The following is a 22,557-nucleotide window of genomic DNA, read 5'->3' as shown; positions in this document are numbered from 1 at the left end:
GAGATAAGAGTCAGAGGACCTAAGGGGCATAGGTTATGATGCAATCCTACCCCGCAAGGGCATTGGGTAGAAGACTCCAAGTAGATTGGCTAGAGATCCAAGGGAAGGCCCTAGGGTTCTCATGAGCCTTAGGGTAGATTTCGAGCCCATGGGCTAAGTATGAGCCCGCTTATCTTTGTAAATATTAGAATAGGTATTTCCTTCGTCTGGGCCTTGTATTTTGGCCATTCTAGTAGTATAGGGTTTTAGCCTTGTATTTCGGGGCATTTTGAGTAGTCTTTGTAGTAAGGACTTTTTTTTTTGTATTTTCATATTTTTTGTCATGGGGGTGAGCTTAGCTATTATAGGGGGTGTGTAGCTAAGCTCTAGCTTCTCATCTCAAGGAGGTGAGCTTAGCTATTAGAGAGGCATGTGTAGCTAAGTTCAAGCTTCTTTAGGAATCTTCTTAAGGAAGCTTCTCAAGGAAGTTTTCTCAAGAAAGCTTCTCAAGGAAGCTACCTAGTCTATAAATAGAAGCATGTGTAACACTTGTTGTAACTTTGATGAATGAGAGTCTTGTGAGACATACTTCAAAGTTCCACTTCTCTACCTCTTTTATTCTTTCAATTTCGTGCTCCCCCTCTCTCTTTCTCTCCCTCTTTCTTTTCCTCCATTGAAGCATCCTCTCCAAGCTTCTTATCCAAGGCTCATCTTGGTGGTGAAGCTCCTTCTTCCATGGCTTATTCCCTAGTGGATGGCGCCTCCTCTCACCTCTTCTCCTTTGTCTTCCGCTGCATCTCCATGGTGGAAAATCACCATTAAAGGACCTCATTGAAGCTCAAAGATCCAGCCTCCATAGAAGCCCCACAAGCAAGTTTCCATCAAGTGGTAATCTGAGCACAAGAGCTTCAACTAGGTGCTCCTTAAACCTCCATTAATTTTTTTTTGGTTTACCTTCTCTTCCATTGTTGTTTCTTCATTTTTTCCTCCATGTATCTCCTCACATGTCTTGTGCTAAATTCTTCTAACATGATTCTTTAGAGTTTCCACCGATTAAACTTGCTATATAAGCTAGATTTGATTTTCTATGGTTCAAATTTCTTGTTCTTGTTCTTGAACCATGAATTATGTTGAGTTTAGGTTCCTTTGAGTTTTATCTTGTTATTTTTTGTGGCTGAAACCTAAACCATAAAATTCTTACAAAAATATTAAAGTAGAAGAAAACCTCAAAAATCTAGAGTGACTTGTTCACCTATTGTTGTTTTGTCATAGAAGTCATGTCTAGTCATGAAACTTGTCACATAAGATTTCTTATGTTGTGCTGAATTTTATTTTCTTGTTTCTTTGTCTAACTCATTTGTTCATCAGTGTATGAAATTCTTTTAGCCAATTATTTGATTTGAGTCAAATCTTTCATGTTAATTAGTCCTTAACATGTTCATGCAAAATTCTTAGAGAGTCTTTGATTGTGAACCTTTTCTTGAACTTTTAGGTTTCCTTTTTATTGTGTCTATTGTGAATTTGAGTTTTGGTGATTGAATTGTTGGCTGAAATGTTGATCCTAAGTGAATATTGAACTCCTAAAACTGTGGTAAACAATCCTAGTGAGTTCAACATACATAGGAAGGTTGAAAGTAGGCCCAAGGCAATCAATATACCATGCTTAAAAAAAAAAACTCGCTGGTGCTGGCATCTTGGACATAGAAACTTGTAAAAATTACTGAGAATTGGTTACTTTGAATTTTGAGCTGAAATTTTTACTAAATTTTCTAGACATCTGAAAAAAAAGTTATAAAAAAACCAGGTGGTTTGGATAAAAGGAAAAAATAATAAAAATCATACAAGTTGGCAGAAAAATTAGTATCCAAAAAAAAGTGAAAGGGAAGTGTGCTTGTTGTTTTGGCTCAAAATTTATTCTATAATTGCTGCCTATGTTATACCAATCTTAGTTCCGAAATTTCAATAGAAAATTAGTTTGAAAACAAGTGCCAAAGCTAGAGGTTTGTTGAGTCCTTTTTTTTAGTTTTTTTACTCTACTCTAGAGCCATTCTAAGTTTCTCTTTGAGTCCTAACTTGCTTCTATGTCCTTTTCATTGCTTTAATTGTTGAATAATCCTTGAAAAAATGTCTTGTTAAAATTTCATTGGTTTAACTTTCATTTCATTTTTTGGTCTTTGGTTATTGTTTGTCTCTTTGTTTCCTTGTTTGTGAGTTGCCATATAGGGAATTGGAAAGGAGAATTGGTGTCATCCCTTGAAGAATTTGAGTCAAGAAGCAAGGGGCCAACCACCTTATGAGCTATTGGACTAAGAAGCACTCCAAATTATGTGAATCACCAAAGAGAGAAAAACCACCAAAATTGAGGACCTTTTTGCAATTTTGTAATTGACAATTTACATTACTTTCATTGCTTTCAAATTTTGTAACAAAAAGGCCTTTCATTGGAAGTAAGTTGGGAGCCTCCAATAGGTCACCCTACTTCCCTTTGTGTGTAATAATTTTAGGCAATTTTCCCTTAGGATTGTGAGTGTTTTGTTGGGAACCTTAAATGTGGTCATCCAAACACTCTTAGGATTCGCCTAGTTTACATTTCTTGCTTACTTTCGTAGCTTATTTCTTTTACCTTTCATTGTCAAACCTCCTAGATAGCTTGCATTTTACCAATTAGTTTTTACCTTATCTTTCACACCTCTTTTAGTGTTTATTTTGGCTAGTTTCAACCACAGTTTCTTTTACCTTTTGTTTTCAAACCTCCAACAAGAAATAACCACAACTTAGGAACCAACATGAGTCATCATTCATCTAGTGTTAATGGCAAGGGTAGTAGTCATAAAGACCCTTTATCTAGAATCTTAGATGAGTTGAGTTCCCTCAAGTTATGGAAAGAAAAACAAGAGAGAAAAGAAAAAGGAAAAAAAAAGAGTGGAAGAAATATGTCAAGATGAAAGAAAGAAAATAAGAGAGGAAGAAAGAAGAAAAATAATGAAAGAAATGAAAAGAGGTGAGCTTAGCTATTAGAGAGGCATGTGTAGCTAAGCTCAAGCTTCTTTAGGAATCTTCTTAAGGAAGCTTCTCAAGGAAGTTTTCTCAAGAAAGCTTCTCAAGGAAGCTACCTAGTCTATAAATAGAAGCATGTGTAACACTTGTTGTAACTTTGATGAATGAGAGTCTTGTGAGACATACTTCAAAGTTCCACTTCTCTACCTCTTTTATTCCTTCAATTTCGTGCTCCCCCCTATCTCTTTCTCTCCATCTTTCTTTTCCTCCATTGAAGCATCCTCTCCAAGCTTCTTATCCAAGGCTCATCTTGGTGGTGAAGCTCCTTCTTCCATGGCTTATTCCCTAGTGGATGGCACCTCCTCTCACCTCTTCTTCTTTGTCTTCCACTGCATCTCCATGGTGGAAAACCACCATTAAAGGACCTCATTGAAGCTCAAAGATCCAGCCTCCATAGAAGCCCCACAAGCAAGTTTCCATCAGGTTATATAAGAGGTCACATGGTGTTGTCCTAGAGAATTTTCTCAAAAACCAAAATGTCGACATAGTTAGTTTCGAGAGATCTGCAAACACCATGTATTCAAATATCATGGGGTGTTGGCATGTCGCTTAGAATTTGACGTACATTAAAAATGTGGCTCTCTTCTTTTCTCAAAATGGTGTTTCATAGTTATAAATCAGGTCTGCTTATGATTTACAACTTGCATCACCCTGATATTAGTTAGTACTTGGTAAATGTACTTCAATAGCATTGTCAATCTTATGTAAAGAACCGTGTGGAGATGTCTAAAGTGTGTCTATCATTGGAGTAGCTATAGCATAATGAATGATCAAGCATTAGGTTTAACCTATTCCGATGTCTTAAATTTCATGTGGGTAAATCTCTTGGCCATCATCTAAGAAGGTGGGGTATGCCCTCCCATTATTTAACATCCTAATTCTTGAAAGAGATCTCTATAAGACAATACTATGTGATCCTTTGTCTCTTTGTAGACCCCATCTCAAAAGTCATTCATTGCGGAATTGGATTGCAGAAGCCCTTAAGTAACAACTATATTGTTGTTATGATATATATATATATATATGTTAGTGCTTGGAGTTCGAGGACCAAGTAGCCTCCTGAGAGCCAAGAGAAGGAAGGAAGATTTCAAAATTTTTACTTCTCTTTCATGAAGTGCAATTCATACACATATATAGCTGTTAAGCAGGAGACAAGGGCCCGGCAAGCATAACAGAAAGCAAAAAATGGAAAGACATGCAAAATCAAATATCCTAACAACAATATTCCTTTATTCCACTAGCATCTTCTAGAAGACACTATACTAGCCTATTGGATTGTGCTTCTCCTTACGCACGTGCATGCTTGCATGAACCCTGCTACCCATTCAGCACGTAGTCCTTCAAGTGAGCAGGTGTATTGTTTTGTCTCTTAGGCCTTGCTATTTGTAACTTCTGATTGTTGTTCCTATCAATATACATCATTTCTTGGGCTCTCAGACAACACTTTTTTCAACTGATCCATGAATGTTTGGTAGCAAGATTGAGATGTAGTTGTTGTTTGTGTCATTCATTTGTTTTAGTTGCTAGGATATTCAGCTTGTGATGCTTTTTGTTGAGCAGAAAAGTGGAATAGATAGCTGAAGAGGCTAAATCATTGAGAGAAAATTTGGATAAACATAACTTGAGGAATCAGAAGCTGATGATGGAAGCGAAAGAAAGAGCGGAACTTCTGGGACGAGCTGTGTGTAATTGCTGACTGTCACATTCTAGTTTAGTGATTCATTGTTTCTTTGGCTTTGCAGCATATCTGAGTTTGCTAATTTGCATGTTGCAGAATGGGGATTCAAGTCATGTTTTGAGAATTTATGATGAAGAGGCATAAGCAATGTCCATCTGCGCGAGCTAGAAAATGCTAATGCAGTTAGGGAAGCCATCCTCTCTACAATACTACAATAATGGACAAAGATATCACTTGAAGGTATATCTTAACTGCAGCCTTCACTCATCAACACTTTAGGTTTTGCTATGATTTCATCACCTTTCTGTTGTGAATGATGGTAGGTCATATATTTTATGTTGGGGGTTGGGGGGTTAATGGTTTCTTTTTCCTGAAAATTTATATGGTAATTGCCTAAATAGTTAGGTTTCAGCATCTGGGCATTTATAAAATGATAATGTAATGGTGCTGGTTTGATATCTCTTAGCTTCCTGTCTCTCAGATGTTCTTTTTATTCTATTTTGGTCTATTTCATTATAGACATCTTAACTCGTCACTTTCTCCGGTTTTGTTTTAATTGAAATAATACGTAACAGCGGTGATCAATGGATCAAATATATAAAATAGATCAAACACAACCACCAAGTTTTCGGGATGCTTCTTTTTAGTAAATTTCAACAGGAAGTTCTTTTAGATGACTTTCTCACAACTAAAACCATGAATGAAACTGAAATTTAACTAATTGAAAGCTATAGAAGAACCTGCCGACATAATAGAACGAGCTCCACCTAGCTGAATAAGCTAACTCAAAGGCAACTGCACATTTTGCACACCTACTCATGAAATAGCATGAAATACTTCAAAATACGAATTTCGTGTACATTGAACAACCCCATTCAAATGGCGTATTTAGCCCCCACCATATTCATAACCCATTGAACCCCATAAAGCAAAAAACTTACAAGCGACAAAGAGAGCCTAAAAACAAACCTGAAAAATGTCCGGGTTACACGGGGGCACACAACTGTGTTACACGGCGGGACAGGATGCTCTTCCACGGGCAAGGCAATTTTGGGTGTACAATAGCCGGTGAGTGAAGGATGCGGTCGCACAAGGTAGGGTAGGAGTTGAGGCACGTGCTCACACGAGGTTAAGTGATGCCAAAATCAACGACGGTGTTAAAAGAAAACACTGTTGATTTGTCATTTTTACGACAGTCATAGTGTGGCCCATCATTATATTACTCATTCAAAGACAGGTTTCATTCCATTGTCTTTTTTTCCATATAATTACAAAAATGTCATTGTATATCTTTTAAAGGTGGATTTCAACAACCGATGTCGAAACTGCATCGTAAAAGCATGCTTTTCTAGTAGTGGTCATTGAGGTCACCTACAATAATGAAGACGTTGTGCTTGTGGAGTCCGACGATGTCGTCTCCGCGTCGTTTTAACATGAGGGAGACATGGGAGCTCACAAAGCCAGCTGCGCCAATGATGAGGACGGACATGCCGCCTTGACGGTGGATTTGGGCAGAGGTGCGGACTTGCTTCTCCCACTGGATCCCACCCCAAGAGGCAGAGAGATAGCGGCACCTGCCGAAATCAACGAAGCCTTGGAAGCTGAGATATGAAGCATAGGATGTAGAGGAGGGAGAGGTTGAAGCCAGGGAACTCGAAGGAGAGGAGTTTGGTGGCGACGACGGAGCAGAAGAGGGAGGTGAGGGTTTGGAGGAAGTGAGGGTGAGAGTGAGAGAGAGTGTTTGGAGGAAGTAAGGGTGAAAAGTGATCAAGAAGTGAGAAGGGAGCAAGAAAATTAACCTTTAGACAACAACGGTTTTTCCTCTAAAAACCGTCATGTTTGAAAAGCAAAAAATGTAATCATCATCATTCATCTCTCTTTAATTATAACTTTGCCACCATATTTTATTTTAAGACGATTTCTCAAAACCAACTTTAATTTGATGTAAAATATTATTATTATAGTAGTGTATCCAACGTGACACGTACGTATTGACAGTCAGATTTTGTTTCATATTTATTTCACATCTTAGAAATTCTTGTCATGAATTTCTATACAAAAGGCCCTTCGCAGCCATATTGACAGGAAAATCAGTGGCCTTTTTATCCTGTATTGAAGAAAATAAAAAAAATCATGTCTCACTTTAACATCACGATGAAACGCCATATTTGACATGCACCGTAAAGCTTGAAAATCATGTCTCACTAGTCCTGTAGCTTTAGCATGTCAGAGAAGTTGTTGTTATATCCCGGAGGACTTATGTGAGATACCACAAATAAGTTCTTTAGGGAAGTGCTCATACACACCTCAGAAAGACTGTTTGTGACCTTCAACAACATTTCCAACCGACGATAGAGGGAGGTTGAGTATGTATTAGGATTTAGCACTTTACATATCTCAGTGTTATTTTGTTTCCGTTCTATCAAGACAAAAACGTGAAAGGCCACGCAAGGTATAAATAAATGGTGATAACTTTAAAAGAAAAATCCACTAGTCATTTCCTTATTCTTTAAATTTGTACGAATGCCAAAGTTTCTTGCCCAGCCACACAGGGACTGTACGTAGTCTCTTCCTCCTAATGCCATGAAGGTCCTTCTCTGCTACAACTCCACAACAAACTCCAAGCATATATGCAAATGTTAAAACTATTAGTTGATATTACATGCAAATTATGTTTAATTAATTTCATAATTTAAACATAAACTATTTTTCCCACCAAAATATCTTAAATGTTTTTATTATATTATCTATCTAAGAGTGTTTAATTACAGTGAAAATATTGCTTTCATTATCACTCGTTGAAGATTTGTTATTCTAAATCCCTCACCTGACCATTACGAATTACTTAAGAATTAGTCTTCTTGTGTCTATAGAGATACTATATCAAATATAAGAAAATTTTATTAAAATAATTCATCAAAAAATTAAATGTCACGTAATGAAAAAATATTGTTAAAGTGTATTTGTGCAATGCATGAAGTAATTATATATAATATATAATATTTGTAAATGTTAGCAAATAAATAAATTTAAAATATTTTGTTTTAAAAACCAATTACTCATATAAATTTAAAAATAAAATATGTTATTTAGAATATTATGTGTAAAAGATATATTATTAAACATTATGCATGTTTCGTTACAAAGGTCGATGTTCCTGTGATATTTCTTTTGCCAATTGGTGTATGTCTCATTTGGAGTGTCTTAGGAGCATTTAGCTTGCTGTTTTGTACTTTCTAGTATTGTAATTCCTTCTGTTGTAGGGTCACATTTTGTGCCTTAATAAAATTCGCTTTTTCCTTTTAAAAAATAAAAACAAATAATTGTGTATGTTTGAATTTAAAAATATTCATAAAACAAATTTTCTTTAATAAATATTATATATTGATTATTGTCATTATATTATTTATGTAATCTATAATTATTATAAAGGGAAATAACTTCATTGTCCACACTTTTCTAATGGATATTTTTACCCCAGAATTATAAACTTTCAACTTTAGTCATATCTATTCAATTTTATTTTTACTCCAATTTCATATACACCTTTAATTTTCAAATAAGTCACACCAATTACATATACATTTAGTATTTTCATTACGAAGTGTCTCTGTATTTGTCATGATTTCCTTAATGATGTTTAACTTGAATGGAAGTGAACTATCACTTTTATATAATATTTACTTTCAACATTGGGAATTAAAAAATTGTTACTATGAAAGTAACTTAACGTCAAGGAAAAGTTTTTTAATTATTCTGGGTGCATAATCCGATACAACATTTCTTTTTGTGAAGTACCAAAAAAATAACAAAAAATATTAGATTGAATTTTTCAATGATATATAAAATAATTATGTTTTCATGTAAGCCAACAATTTAGATATGAAAAAAAATCGTTGAGGTGTATTTCTAATATATACAGAATTAAAAATACATATCTAAAGTTTAAAGTATGTAACGATGTTAAATACTCGGAGTGAGAGAGTTTATCCTTCATAATTGTTCTACCTGACTTAAACAAAATTATTTCCTGTGATTTCTACCATAAAAAAACATTTGATTTATGATATTATTAAAAAATTAATTAAAAATATCTTAATAAAAATATGTACAAATAATTTTAATATATTTATTAAAATATTCATGTGAAAAATGTAATATTATTATAAAAATATTAGTAAATAAACTTTTTGTGTATGAAGTTATTAAACATAAAGTCAAAACATCATTTTGTAGTAAATATATAAATTAATTATATTTAAATTGATTTTTAATATAAAAATTAAAATTGTGAGATACAATATGAATGTTTTCCTCCAAACATACTTTCTTCCATACTTAAAACCCATGATTTCAACTTATCTAATAAGTGTGATAATTTTAACAGCTATATGTGATGTCAAATTTGTTAATAATATGTCAACACAGAATATAAGTAAAGTAGCTACACAAAGTATTTTTTTATATTTAAATACATTTTAATTAATTTATTCATAATTACCCTGGATCCCTAAAAAGAAGTACAAAAGTGACTAAAGAGTCCAGAGATGAACCATCTTTAACCTGTATAATAGTTAAAGAGAATTTTTATAATAATGTGCACAAGTGGTTGATGTGTTAAAATTAATGTTGGAACTTCTTAACATATTACTTTCATGTACATTGTTATTTATTTTATCTTTTTTCATATTTATTTTTTGTCATGTTTATAATATTAATGGATCGTATTTTGTGCATTTGTTTCAGTAAATCTGGTTGCAGCAAAGCTTTCTGCAAGAAATTAGTTTGTAGGAAATAGTTGTGATTTAGACTATTATAGTAAATCTGGTTGAAAAATATTTTGTTTAAATTTGTATTAGTCTATTTTAGAATATTATGTTAATTGTATTAAATGAATTAATTTTACTACTTTTAGACATTTGATAATATTGTGTTAATTGTATTGGATATTTGGATGAATCATTATATAAAATAGTAGTTCTAAGAAAAAAAAAAGATCAAATTTGAATGGGTAACTCATTGGTCCAAACCGTTTATGAATGAGTTGGGTTGGGTTGGGTTTCAAAAATAAAATTGTGAAAATCAAACCAAACCAAATCAATCAAATTTGATTTGGTTGGGTTTTGAATTTGGTCAAAACTGACCCGAATCAGCACGTGAACACCCTTAACTAAGATTAAGAAAAAACAACAACAAAGAAACCAAACAAATTCATGACATTTATCAGCAAAATAAACAAATCCAAAAATGAAAGAAAATAAAAGATGTTGGTGACCCAAAGTGGGATAGAATTGAAGAAACCCAGATATGGTAGAGTTGAAGAAGGCTTGTCATGGGTCATAGAGTGGGGGAAGAACAACTCGATGTTGGTGATTTCCTTATCAACGTTGTCATCAAAGGAATCAAAGGAGATGAATATGATAGGATTGAATCAGAGGTGGCAGTGAAGAAGAAACTTAAGATGATGGTTGAGTTTGCGGAGGTCCTTCTTACAATTGCCTTGCTTCACAACTGTGAAGGAGCCAAAGATTAATGGTCATTTTGTGTGACGACTTTTATACATAAAAACAAAAGGATAGAGCTGACAATTTGGTCCACAGATACCTTGCCTAGCACATAGAGATCACTTTTGCCATGTGGATTTGCCATGTCATCATTCACGTACCACATCATAAAAAATATTAACAAAAACAAAGATGACTTAATAGTAGGACTAAATTGTTAGTACAGTTGCACATTTGTGAATTAAGTTGATCATTTTAATAATAGAGGGACAAAATTGTTAGTGCTAGCAAAATGCAAGGACTAAAGTGGACATTTACCCTTGCCTATGTTTATAATTTAGAAATGTAATTAATATTTAACATATATGAGAATTATTTTATTTCTTTAGTATATGCCTTATATTTTAAATATCTTTTTAGTCCTTGCAATTTAGTATTTTTTTATTTTTCATGTGAAAACTTTTATATTTTAGTCTTTAGAAATTGTGTTTCTTTTGTTTTTATTACTAGAAAATAGGCTTTTAACATATGTTATTAAGGACTTTCAATATCGGTTATTAATCGATGTTGAAACTACCAATGTTAAAAGTATCAACATTAAAATCGGTTTTTCTAAAAGCCGATGTTGTTTTCTACTCACCAACATCGGTTTTTAAAAAAATTGATGTGTTTAGTAAACAACAACATCAATTTTTCCTGGTTTTTGGAAAAACTGATCTTGTTTTTTGGATTTTTTTAACATCTTGTCTGCTTTTTTAATTACCAACTATAGTTATACACAACACAACTTATCTTTCAAAGTTTTAAAAACTCTAAAAATAAACCAAAGTTATAAACAAAATATACCACCAAGAGTTATAAACAAAAAAGGTATATAAAATAGAGTTATATACAAAATATACCAGCAAGAGTTATAAACAAAAATTTCCCACAAATTTTTTCAAGATGTTCCAAGCATCGTTTCCCACAAAATATACCACCAAGAGTTATAAACAAAAATTTATAGATATTAGTATAGTATAATGTACTTAAATTACAAATAAATCCAAAATAAAACAAAGTTAGATGTTGCATCGGGAAACTCAAATATAATTTGAGTTCTAGCTTGCGAATTTTTTATTGTATAAAAATCCTCTATCCATAGCCAATTTTTGTAGACTTCCTCCAATGATTATAAACAATCCATTCCGTAATCCCTTCCAAATTCAAATGAGTGAATCTTGTAGCTTTCATAAATGAGTACATAGTACTCGATACATCCTAAAATTAATATTAAGTTTATCTTAGATATGCATATGGTTAGGGGTATGCAAAAACTAGTTCGGTAAAAAAACCAAACCAAATTGGTTTTGAACTATTTTAATCGGTTTGATTTTATATCCAAATAGTCAAAACTGAGTTAGAAATTGGTTCAAAACTGAACTGGTTTTAAAAAATTATTCTTGATCTAAATTAGTTTTTAACCAATTTTAAACTAGTTCTAAGCGTCGAACCAGTTTCAAACTAGTTTTTTTTAACTATTTCTTTCAAATAAAATAAAAATAAAAACCAGTTCGGTTAATTGAACTCGTTTTATAGAAACAATTTGGTTGGCCAAATTAGTTTTATAAAATAGTGCACTTATTTTTTCTTGAACTAGTCAAGGGAAAAAAAATAACTCAGTTTAGGTTCGGTTACAATTTGGTTCAATCCGAACTAGTTTTTGTTAACACCCTTATATATGATGTTAAAATTTGACAGACAGATGTGTTTTTATACTGATTATATATAGTGATGAGTTATTCACCAAACTACTGCAATTCACTTTGTACTCATTCAGTAAGACTTTAAAAGTGACTAAGTTAGGAATTTGGTGGTACAAGGAGTGCCATTTAGGATAAGCTTTTGGTTCAGAGCTGCTTTTGAAGATGGTCAGAAAGAAAACACTGTCCAAAATGGGTCATGGTCACTTGATGATTTCCTATAGAAATCTCTGAGTTTTGTCCATCCAGCTAGTATAGTTGGGTTCACCATATCTTGGTTGTATGTAATAGAGTGCATGTTGCCATAACTATCTAGTAGATGCCAAGTATGCTCTAGTTGATCCTTCTATCTTACAATAAAGGACCTACTCACTTCACCATAAGGCTACATTTAAAGTAAACTAATATAAACAATATTGATGTGTTATATCATGCCATGTTTATTTGAGAATAGTCTTGAAATTACTAACATGATCCTTAATATGAGTTGTGTTGAACATTTCCTTTGGTTTTCTGTTAATCTTCATCATTGTCTTAATCATTTCCTTCCAATTATTTTGATCTTCTTTTGTTGTTTCTAAACTCCATTTACAATATAAAATTTACTATTATTAAATGGTGAAACATAAATAAACATATCCAAAACCAAAGAAAAGAAAAAAAGGGTCCATGGCAACAGTGGCAAATTTGCTCCACATCAATTACAACACCACAAGTCCTCTTTTTTTTATTAGACTAACAACAACAACAAAGGAAACAAAAAAAAACATGAACTCGCAACATTTTTATATCAATCTCTACATATACATATTATGGTTTAAACAAAAAGTACCAAGAGCTAAACTCCTACCAAGAATTAACAGTCATGAATATATCACCAAGGCTAAAGAACTAGGAGTTAGTCAATAATGTATGCATTTTTATGGAACCGATGAGATAACTCAAGTTGCAAATAATATATACAAACTTAGCATGGGGTCATTGAGCTTGAAACAACAAGAAATAATAATGAAGAGTTAATTTGTAGCTTTGTCCCACTCATTTTGAACAACTCCTGCTAGAAACGATTGATGAATAAAGGATCATGGTCTGAAACCAAGCTTCGAGGCATCCCATGGATTTTTTTGACAATGTCCATGAACAAAAGTGCAACTGCGTGAGCAAAATAATGAGGTTGGAGCATTCCTAAATGAAAGCCCTTTGAAAAGTTTTCCACAGCCACTAAAATAACAATATGACCCCGGTAGTCCCACAATGAAGTCCAAGGATAGATCCTCCCAAGGTCGAGAAGGAACTGGTGACGGGAAAAGTAAACCTACCTATTTGCAAGTTTCATACTTCATATGTTTAATCAATACATGTTCCAAGAAATTGTTGGACATCGTTCTTGATTCCAGTCCAAATGAAGTTTTCTCCTACTCGTACGAGGGTCATTTTTATCCCCATGTGTCCACCTGTGAGAGTCACATGAAACTCCTCTAGTAGTACTTGAATGAATTGAAGCCCTTTGGGCAACCAAATACGACCTTTTTGAAGGAATAATTCTTGCACAATGATGCAATTTGAGTGGTCATATGGATTGCTCAAAATCGCTTTCTTGAAAGCAACAAACTCTGGATGAAGAGACAACTCTTGTAAGAATGTGAAGTTTGGCAAAGACAGCATGAACATGTTTTAGGCAGAAGTCTCTAGAATTTGAGATAAAGTGTCTGCTGCAGCATTCATTTTCCTTGAACGATAATGAATCGAATAGTCATATCCCATTAATTGTGCCAAGTACATTTGTTGCTCTGGGGTCTGCACCACTTGAATCATTCATTCCTTGAGGCTCAGGTGATCGGTAAGAATGGTGAAATGGTGACCTAGTAGGTATTGTCGCCATTTTTTAACCGTAGTGGTTATGGCAGCGAGTTCATGGACATAAATGGAAGAATGAAGAAGCTTTGGACAGAAAGCCTTACTGAAGAATGCAATGGGATGACCCTGTTAGGAGAAGACTTCTCTAATTCCCACTCTGGACACACTTGTTTCTACCATGAAAGGTAACGAGAAGTTTGGCAGTAGCAGGACAGGTGCCTTACTGATAGCGTGTTGTGCCTCTGTGGTCTGATAAGTTCCATATTTAAGTTATTTTTGGGATTAAAATGTTAGCACTTATCTTTTTATTGTAATTGTTTTGTTATAAAATTCCCTTAAATCTAGTTGTTTTTATATATAATGTACATTTACTAATGTTTTTGTTTAAATATGAAAGATTCATCCATGATTTTGTAGGTTTTGATGGGTGTTTGTTGGATTCAGAAATCAAGTTAAAAGGAAGGACAAAATGGTCATTTTTCCAAGATGTCAAACATCCATTCACCCTAGCTAGCAACCAGCTCCCTTGGGCTAATCAAGTTTCTTTAGGCATAAGTAATCAACTCGCCTAGGTGAGTATGTGCCTTCAGAGCTAAACAACAAATTTGCCTAGGAGAATTTGTTTGCACCTCTTGACTCTTTTCTATAAATAGTCATGCAATTGAAGAAGAAAGTGATACAAAAAACCAGAGGGAAATGTGAGGAACACCACAAAAGGAAGAAGGAAACACAAAGTGGAGCCCATGCGTTGCAAAATTGTGACCATGGATCGCATCCTTTGTCATTTCTCTTGTTGATCTTGTGCTCTACACAATGATCGGTTAGTTTCTCCAAAGGATTGAATGTAATCTTTGTACCTTTATGTATCTCTTTTGATATTTTATATATGTATGAATTTTTTCTACTCATGATTGGTGATTTCATTTTGTTTGTAATGCTTGATTCTATTTTATCATTGGTTTCATGAAATTGGATTTTAAGTTTGACTAGAAAGTACTCTTAGAATTTGAACTTAATGAATTTACTCTTTATGTTACGTTGCTAGGAATACAACATAATGTTTTGATTGCAAATAGCACGAGATTATGATTGTAATGTCGGGGTATTTACTTCATATGGAATTAAGTAACTCAAGTCCCTGTGGAGATGATCTCTTTTTATATATTTGTAACCTGCTGTTAGTCAATGAATACGACTAACTTTTGTGTATAAAACTTGTGTAAATTGTATCAAACTCCTCCAATTTATGGTTATTTTGTAGTGTTGTAATTACTTTTTGTTAAAGATAGGTAATAAATACTTAGTACTTCCATTTTGTGTGTTTAATAATCATTTTCTCTCAATTTCAGGTTAATTAGGCAAGTTTTGAAGTGCTGATTTTCACCCTCTCGCCAAGCCAATCTACTGGCTTAGCGAGCCATCCGCTGAGTGCAACATTCCTTGGCTAAGCGCGAGGAAGAATCTGGAAGAAGGATGAGTTGTGCTTGTTCGCTGAGCCAAGAGCCATCCCGCTAAGCGCGCCGCTTTAGTCCATCCGCTGAGCGAGAAAAGCCGCGCTAAGCCAAAATTCACTAATGTGCGCTAAGCGGTTCAGAATTGCGCTAAGCGCACGAGCACGAACAAAGCCACCTATTTAAGCTTGAAATCAGATTTTTGATGGGAGTTTGGCGTTTTCTTGAAGCTTCTGCATGTCTAGAGAGTTCTAGAGAGAGAAAGGTCCAAGTTCCAGAGAGTTTGAGAGATTTTGTTGTGCGGAGATCTGCAAAGACTGGAGCTTGAAAAGGAAGCCGTCCTGAGAGATTGAGATGAGTTTGTGAGTGATTGTGAGGTCCTAGAGGTGGAGGAGACATCCCCACTACTTGTACTTCTGCAATCTTTCATCTTGCTCTTCTCTTTGTTGTAAAGGAAGCTTCCCAGTTATGGAAAGCTAAATCCTCTGTTGGATCTTCCTTCTAGGTACTTGATGTAAATACCTGTATATTTATTTAATGATGTTTTGTGTGTTCATTGTGCTATCTGAACTTCATTCTACCATGCTTTTACCTTGACCACGTAGATGCATGCTTTGTTAGGGTCATTCAACAGTGGAAACTTGTCTGATTCTTAGAACTTGATAGGATAGGGCTAGTTGTTGTACTATCACGAGCAATCAGGGTATGATAACCTAGTTATTGTATGTTTGTCTCAATGCGGTCCTGGCCGAGTTTAGTCCAACAAGAGGAATTTGCGGATGAAGCTTGATCAGGATTAGGCTAGACTATCATAAGGAATCGGGGTTTAGCATTTCAGGAGACACCATAGAAAGCATAAGCATTGTTAAGTGGAGAATATCCTTTTAACATCAGGCACCTATTAGGAAGACCAACGTGTCGTCGATTTGTCTTTACACATCATTACTCACGTGATTTTCCTTTTAATAGTTAGTTACACACCTGTTCATAGTAAACATATCTCTTTTCACACTAGACACCTATTCACAGAAATAGCTTTACCAAGTAACACAAGTTCCCCGAGAGTTCGATACTTGGTTCTTACCGTTTTATACTACTTGTGCGATCCGGTGCACTTGCCAAAAGTGAACACCTGCATCGACATTGGTACGTTTGCCAATAGTCTAACAAGTTTTTGGCCATGCAACCTGATCTTTGGTCAAGAGCCAAGTTAAGGGAGCAATAATGGTGCCATATCCTTTAATGAATCAATGATAAAAACTCGATAGTCCCAGAAATCCTCGCAAGGCTTTAATGGAAAATGAGGGACAAGCCATTATTGGATCGCATGGACCTTAGTCGGCAAAGGTTGAATTCCATTCTCGGATACCAGATGCCCTAAATACTCCACGTGTCTTTGGGCAAATGAAAATTTGGATAACTTCAGGAAAAACTTGCCTTCCATTAATATCTAAAAGGTTTTCTCTAGATAAAACAGATGCTCCGCAAATGTTTTGCTGTAAATCAAAATGTCATCAAAGAACATAATAATGAATTTACTTACGCAAGTAAGGTTGGAATATACTGTTCATGGTTGTCTGAAAAGACAAAGGGGCATTGCACAATCCGAAGGCAATGACACAAAACTCATAGTGGGTGGTGATGAGTCTTGAAGGCGGTCTTGCTCACATCTTCCTCCTTCGTCAGAATTTGATGATACCCATGTAGCAAGTCTAACTTTGAGAACCACCACACACCTCCTAATTCGACAAGTAATTCATCTACGATAGGAATCAGGAAGCAATCCTTCACCATAATTATGTGTCGCAACCTACCCTTCGGTGGGAGGGCGACGCGAGGGCTTGCGGGTGCGTCTTACAAGAAAGGAAAATGCGCGGAGTCGCCACCAATGTTTATTCGAGGAAAATGTCAGAAAAACCGGAAAGGTGTGGTCTACGAATTTTAAGTGTGAAAGGTTCGGGAGTTGTATTTACGCATGGGGAAGGTATTAGCACCACACGCGTTCGTCACAAGGGACAACAACCATTAATCAAGTGCGCAAATATGACTTTAATTTGTTTTATTTTCTCTTTTACGCTTTTCATGTCTTTTTATGCCTTTTATATTTTTTATCTTTTTGTGGTCGACAAGGGTGTTTCCCTTGCTCATACGTATTCCTCAATTGTGATAAGGAAATTAGACCTACGTAGTTCTTTGAGAACTGAACGTTGGTTAAGTTGTTTTTATCATTTTTGCAAGGTATATTGTGACCAAACGAAAAGTCGCTTAAGGCGTTGGACCATTAAACAATCTTTTGATTTTGAAAGGAGAGAAACGTTAAGGCGTTGGACCATTTAACAATCTCTTGTTTTTTGAAAGGAGAGAAACGTTAAGGCATTGGACCATTAACGATCTCTTGGGGTGGTTGACAAAAGCGGGGCTTTTGCTCCTTCGTATCCTCAATTGCGATGAGCAAATCAGACATACGTAGTTCTTGCAAAAGCGGTAAAGTTATGTGTTGATTTTATGCTTTTGAACGGTCCATGTTAATCGATAAAAGCAAAGAGGACCGTTTAAGGCGTTGGACCTTAAAACGATTTTTAGTGATTTTTGTGGACGAAACTTGATTTGTGAGTTGATTTTAGCTTTAATTTCACTTTGGTTATTAGTCAATTGATCCAAGGAAACTTCCAAAGAAAAACGTCCGATTAATTTTTTTGATTACTTTATTCAAAGATATTTTGATTATTTTATTATTATTTTTTCAAGATATTTTGATTATTTTATTATTATTTTGCCTTTTTTTGGTTTAATCATGGTTACAGCGTGAACGATTGGTTAGATTTTGTTTTAACAGTGATTAAACGAGATTATAAAGCAAATGATCGGTTGAAATTCATTTTATCATTTATTAGGTGAGAAAACGGCTTAAACAATCGGTTAAAGCTCGTTAAAAACGGAAGAAAAGAAAACCGAAAGTGAACGAAATAAAGATGAAAGCTAAAAAACAAGAAATGAATTGAAAGTCTCGGATTCAAAAACTTACCCGTTGAAGAACGAAGAATGGATGAAGAACGGTGAAGAACGACGAAAAACCTTCACGGAAACGTCTCGGAAGTGTTACGGAAGTACCTTGGCTTGGATTTTCTTCACGAAAACAATTTTTTCACCCAAAACAGCTGAAATGCATAGCTAGGGGGGTTAGGGATATTTGGAACAGCCTCCCTTCGCTTGTTTATAGGAAAAGGGGGGAGGAGGTTGTCGACCAGCTCGCCCAGGTGAGGTGGGTGGCTTCTGGAAGCAACCCTGCTTCGAAAATATTCAGGAAGGGCACGGATTCAAAATTTTTCAAAATTTCTATTTACACCCTCCTTTTGATAAGTTCACCCCCCTTCTTTCGTAATTTACGGAAAAGTTATGGAAGCCTTACGGAAGCATATAGGACTTGACTTTCTTCTTTTTTCTATTCCTTCTCACCCATATTAGGTGAAATATACTTATTTAGGGTTTTAGGAATTTTACGGAAGCATTATGGAAGCGGAAGCATATAGGACTTGATTTCCCTCTTTTTCCTCTTCTCTTTCACCAATATTAAGTGAAATAGGCTTACTCAAAGTTTTAGGAATTTTACGGAAGCATTACGAAAGCGTCGGAAGCTCCGGAAACCATTTTCCAACTAAACGTGGAGGATCTTGATAAGTTCACCCCCCCTTTGCTAAATACACCCCTGTCTATTTACACTCCCCACTTTGCTAAATACACTCTCGTTTTCGTGTTTTTTACCGGTTTCTTCACGAAACGTTACTGAACTTTACGAATTACGTAACGACACCCATTTCCTTTCCAGAATGTTGCAAAACTTTACGAATTACGCAACAAGGCTCTTCTTGACTTCTGAAATGTTGCGGAACTTTACGGATTGCACAACAATGCTTCTTTTTTACTTCCGGAATGTCGCGGAACTTTGCGGATTACCTAACAATTGATGTTAAGTACCTCGAGGCGGTTAAGCAAAGGTTGCATGCCACCAAAGAATGGTCCCCGGACGAAATTAGGGTATGATAGTTGCCCCTCTTTACTTATCTTTTATTAGAGATAAAAACGAAGTAAAGATAAGACACTAATTTCATTCGAGCGGAACATCATTCGGCCGGTCAATATCCCCACCAGCGTAACCTGTCATTTAGAAAAGACTTTGTTTTGCATTTTCAATCAATCTTTCTATCAATCCAATCAATTCATTACAATCCTTTACAAGCCTTGAATCTCTTTGAACTTCTTCTTCTTCTTTGTGCCAAAAGCTTTCCAAAGTTTTCTGGTTTTCTGAACCTTGAAAACTTGTGCTATTCATTCTTTTCATTTCTTCTCCCTTTGCCAAAAAGAATTCGCCAAGGACTAACCGCTTGAATTCTTTTGTATCTCTCTTCTCCCTTTTCCAAAAGAACGAAGGACTAACCGCCTTAATTCTTTTGTGTCTCTCTTCTCCCTTGTCAAAGAATTCAAAATGACACAGTCTGAGAATTCTTTTGATTCTTCCCTTTCCCTTATACAAAAGTTTTCAAATGACTAACCGCCTGAGAATTCTTTTGTATCCCCATTCACAAAGTATCAAAGGTTTAACCACCTGAGATCTTTGTCTTAACACATTGGAGGGTACATCCTTTGTGGTACAAGTAGAGGATACATCTACTTGGGTTGTTGACTAAGAACAAGAAAGGGTACATCTCTTGTGGATCAGTTCTAGTGGAGGGTACATCCACTAGGTTCAAAGAGAACAAGGGAGGGTACATCCCTTGTGGATCTTAGCTTGTAAAAGGATTTTTGCAAAGTTGAAAGAAATCTCAAGGACCGCAGGTCGCTTGGGGACTGGATGTAGGCACGGGTTATTGCCGAACCAGTATAAAAACTCTTGTGTGTTTGTCTCCTTCTTCCCTGCTCTTTTACTTTCCATTGTGCATTTTAATTTTTGCTTTTACTTTTGGTTAAGTTTCTCTTCTATTCCTTATTCTCTTAACAACATAAGTAAAAGCCTTAGAAGAATAAATTTTTAATTAGTAAAGGTTTAGGAATAATTAATTCAACCCCCCTTAATTATTCTAAGGCCACTTGATCCAACAAGTGGTATCTGAGCAGGTATCTTGTAGAAAGTCTAACAACTTCAAGATTCATGGCCTCTTCAAATCCCTTGTTTCCTGAAGGAAATTCCATTCATAGATCACCTATTTTCAATGGTGAGGGTTACCATTATTGGAAAACCCGTATGCAGATATTCATTGAAGCCATAGATCTAAATATTTGGGAAGCAATAGAATTAGGACCACACATACCCACTATAGTAGATGTAAGCACAAGTACTACAGCCCAAAAACCTAGAGATAAGTGGACAAAAGAAGATAGGAAAAGAATCCAATATGATCTCAAAGCCAAAAACATCATCACTTCAGCCCTAGGAATATATGAGTACTTTAGAGTATCAAATTGTACTAATGCCAAGGAGATGTGGGATACTCTCCAATTAACCCATGAAGGAACCACAAATGTAAAAAGGTCTAGAATCAATACCCTAACCCATGAATATGAATTATTTAGGATGAACCCTAATGAAAATATTCATAGTTTGCAAAAAAGATTTACTCATATAGTAAATCACCTTGCTTCTCTAGGAAAAATCTTTCCTAATGAAGATTTGATTAATAAAGTTTTAAGATGTTTAAGTAGGGAATGGCAGCCCAAGGTAACTGCTATTTCTGAAAGTAAAGACCTCTCTTCCATGTCTCTTGCCACTTTATTTGGTAAATAGCAGGAACACGAGATGGAACTTCAACGCCTTAATCAGAATGAAGAAAATGACAAAAAGAAGAGAAGTATAGCCCTTAAAGCCTCATCATCAATACAAGAAGAAAACGAAGAAGAAGATTCAGATGATGAAGAAGATTTTTCTTTCTTTGTTAAGAAATTTCAGAAATTCATCAAGAAAAGAAGAATTGACAGGCGTCAGAATTTCAATAATGGAAGAAAATCACAAGATGATTCACAAGTCCTTAGGTGTTACAAATGCAACCAAATTGGTCACATCAAGGCCAATTTCCCTTCAAATAAAGAATGGTCGGAGAAAAGTGAAAAGAAAAGATTTGATGAAAGAAGAACTAAGAAAGCCTACATTGCATGGGATGACAATGATTCATCCGATGGTTCAGAAAAGGAGATTAATCTTCTAACCAAAGATTATGAAAGTGATGAGAACGTCTCTCAAGAATGAAAAACAAGGAGAAAAAGTATAATCCTCATCTCTGAAGATCTAGACACTTTAATCTTGAAAAAGGTAATATCAAAACCATTCTCTTATTAAAATTTCTCTTAAATTGAAATTTTTATTCAAACAATTTGAGTATGATGACTAACAATTCTTTATTTGTTTGTTTTTGATTGTTTGAAATCATGAGTATGTGTTCTTGATTGATTTCATCTTATTTGCATGAAATATTTATTCATATATTTAAATAAAATCAATATTCTTCATACTTGTGTTTTGATTGTTTTTGATAAAATTGATTATCTACATGTTTTAATGTTTTTGGATGATATGATATGTGAATTACATGATTGAGAATTATTCATAAACCATTCTTAGTATTTTTTTCTTTAAAAAGTGTTTTTGATAATCACTCAAAATTTCTTTTCTCCTAGAAAGCATTTTGGTTTTTGTTTTTTTGGCTAAAATAACCACTGGTAATCGATTGCCATAATAGTGTAATCGATTACAAGCAGTTATTTCTGGCAATGTTGCTCTCTGGTAATCGATTATCATATTTTTGTAATCGATTACAACGCGTCCCTGCACCTATATATTCAGATTTCAAATTCTGAAACATGCAACTCTTCTCTCTCTCGAAAACCCTCACCCCCAAATTTTCTTCCAGCCATATCTCACTCAATTCTTGTCCAAATCACTCCCCACAAAGCCCAAACTTCTTCTTTTTCCACTCTCTTTTATTTGAACCGATTGAAATCTCGAAAAATCCCTTCAAATGGCTGAACCTTCGAAGAAGCGAAAGGGCACTTTGAGTCAGAGTCAACGGCATTCCGGGTCACAGAAAATGCCAATCCCTTCCTCCATTCCCTCTGGATCATTGTTTTCATCAGAAGAACAGTGTATACGGTACACAAAACTCTTTTCCTCTCGTTCCATTATAGACCCAAAATTCATAGATATGGATTTCTTCTCAAATGAGAGTTTTGAATGCTTTCAAGCATTTGAAAACTCCAATCTTATTCCATTCATGTCTCTGAAATTACCAGTTTATTCTGAA

The sequence above is a fragment of the Glycine max genome, chromosome 10, assembly GCF_000004515.6.
Source record: "Glycine max cultivar Williams 82 chromosome 10, Glycine_max_v4.0, whole genome shotgun sequence".
Lineage (NCBI taxonomy): Eukaryota > Viridiplantae > Streptophyta > Magnoliopsida > Fabales > Fabaceae > Glycine > Glycine max.
This window is presented reverse-complemented; position numbering follows the sequence as displayed.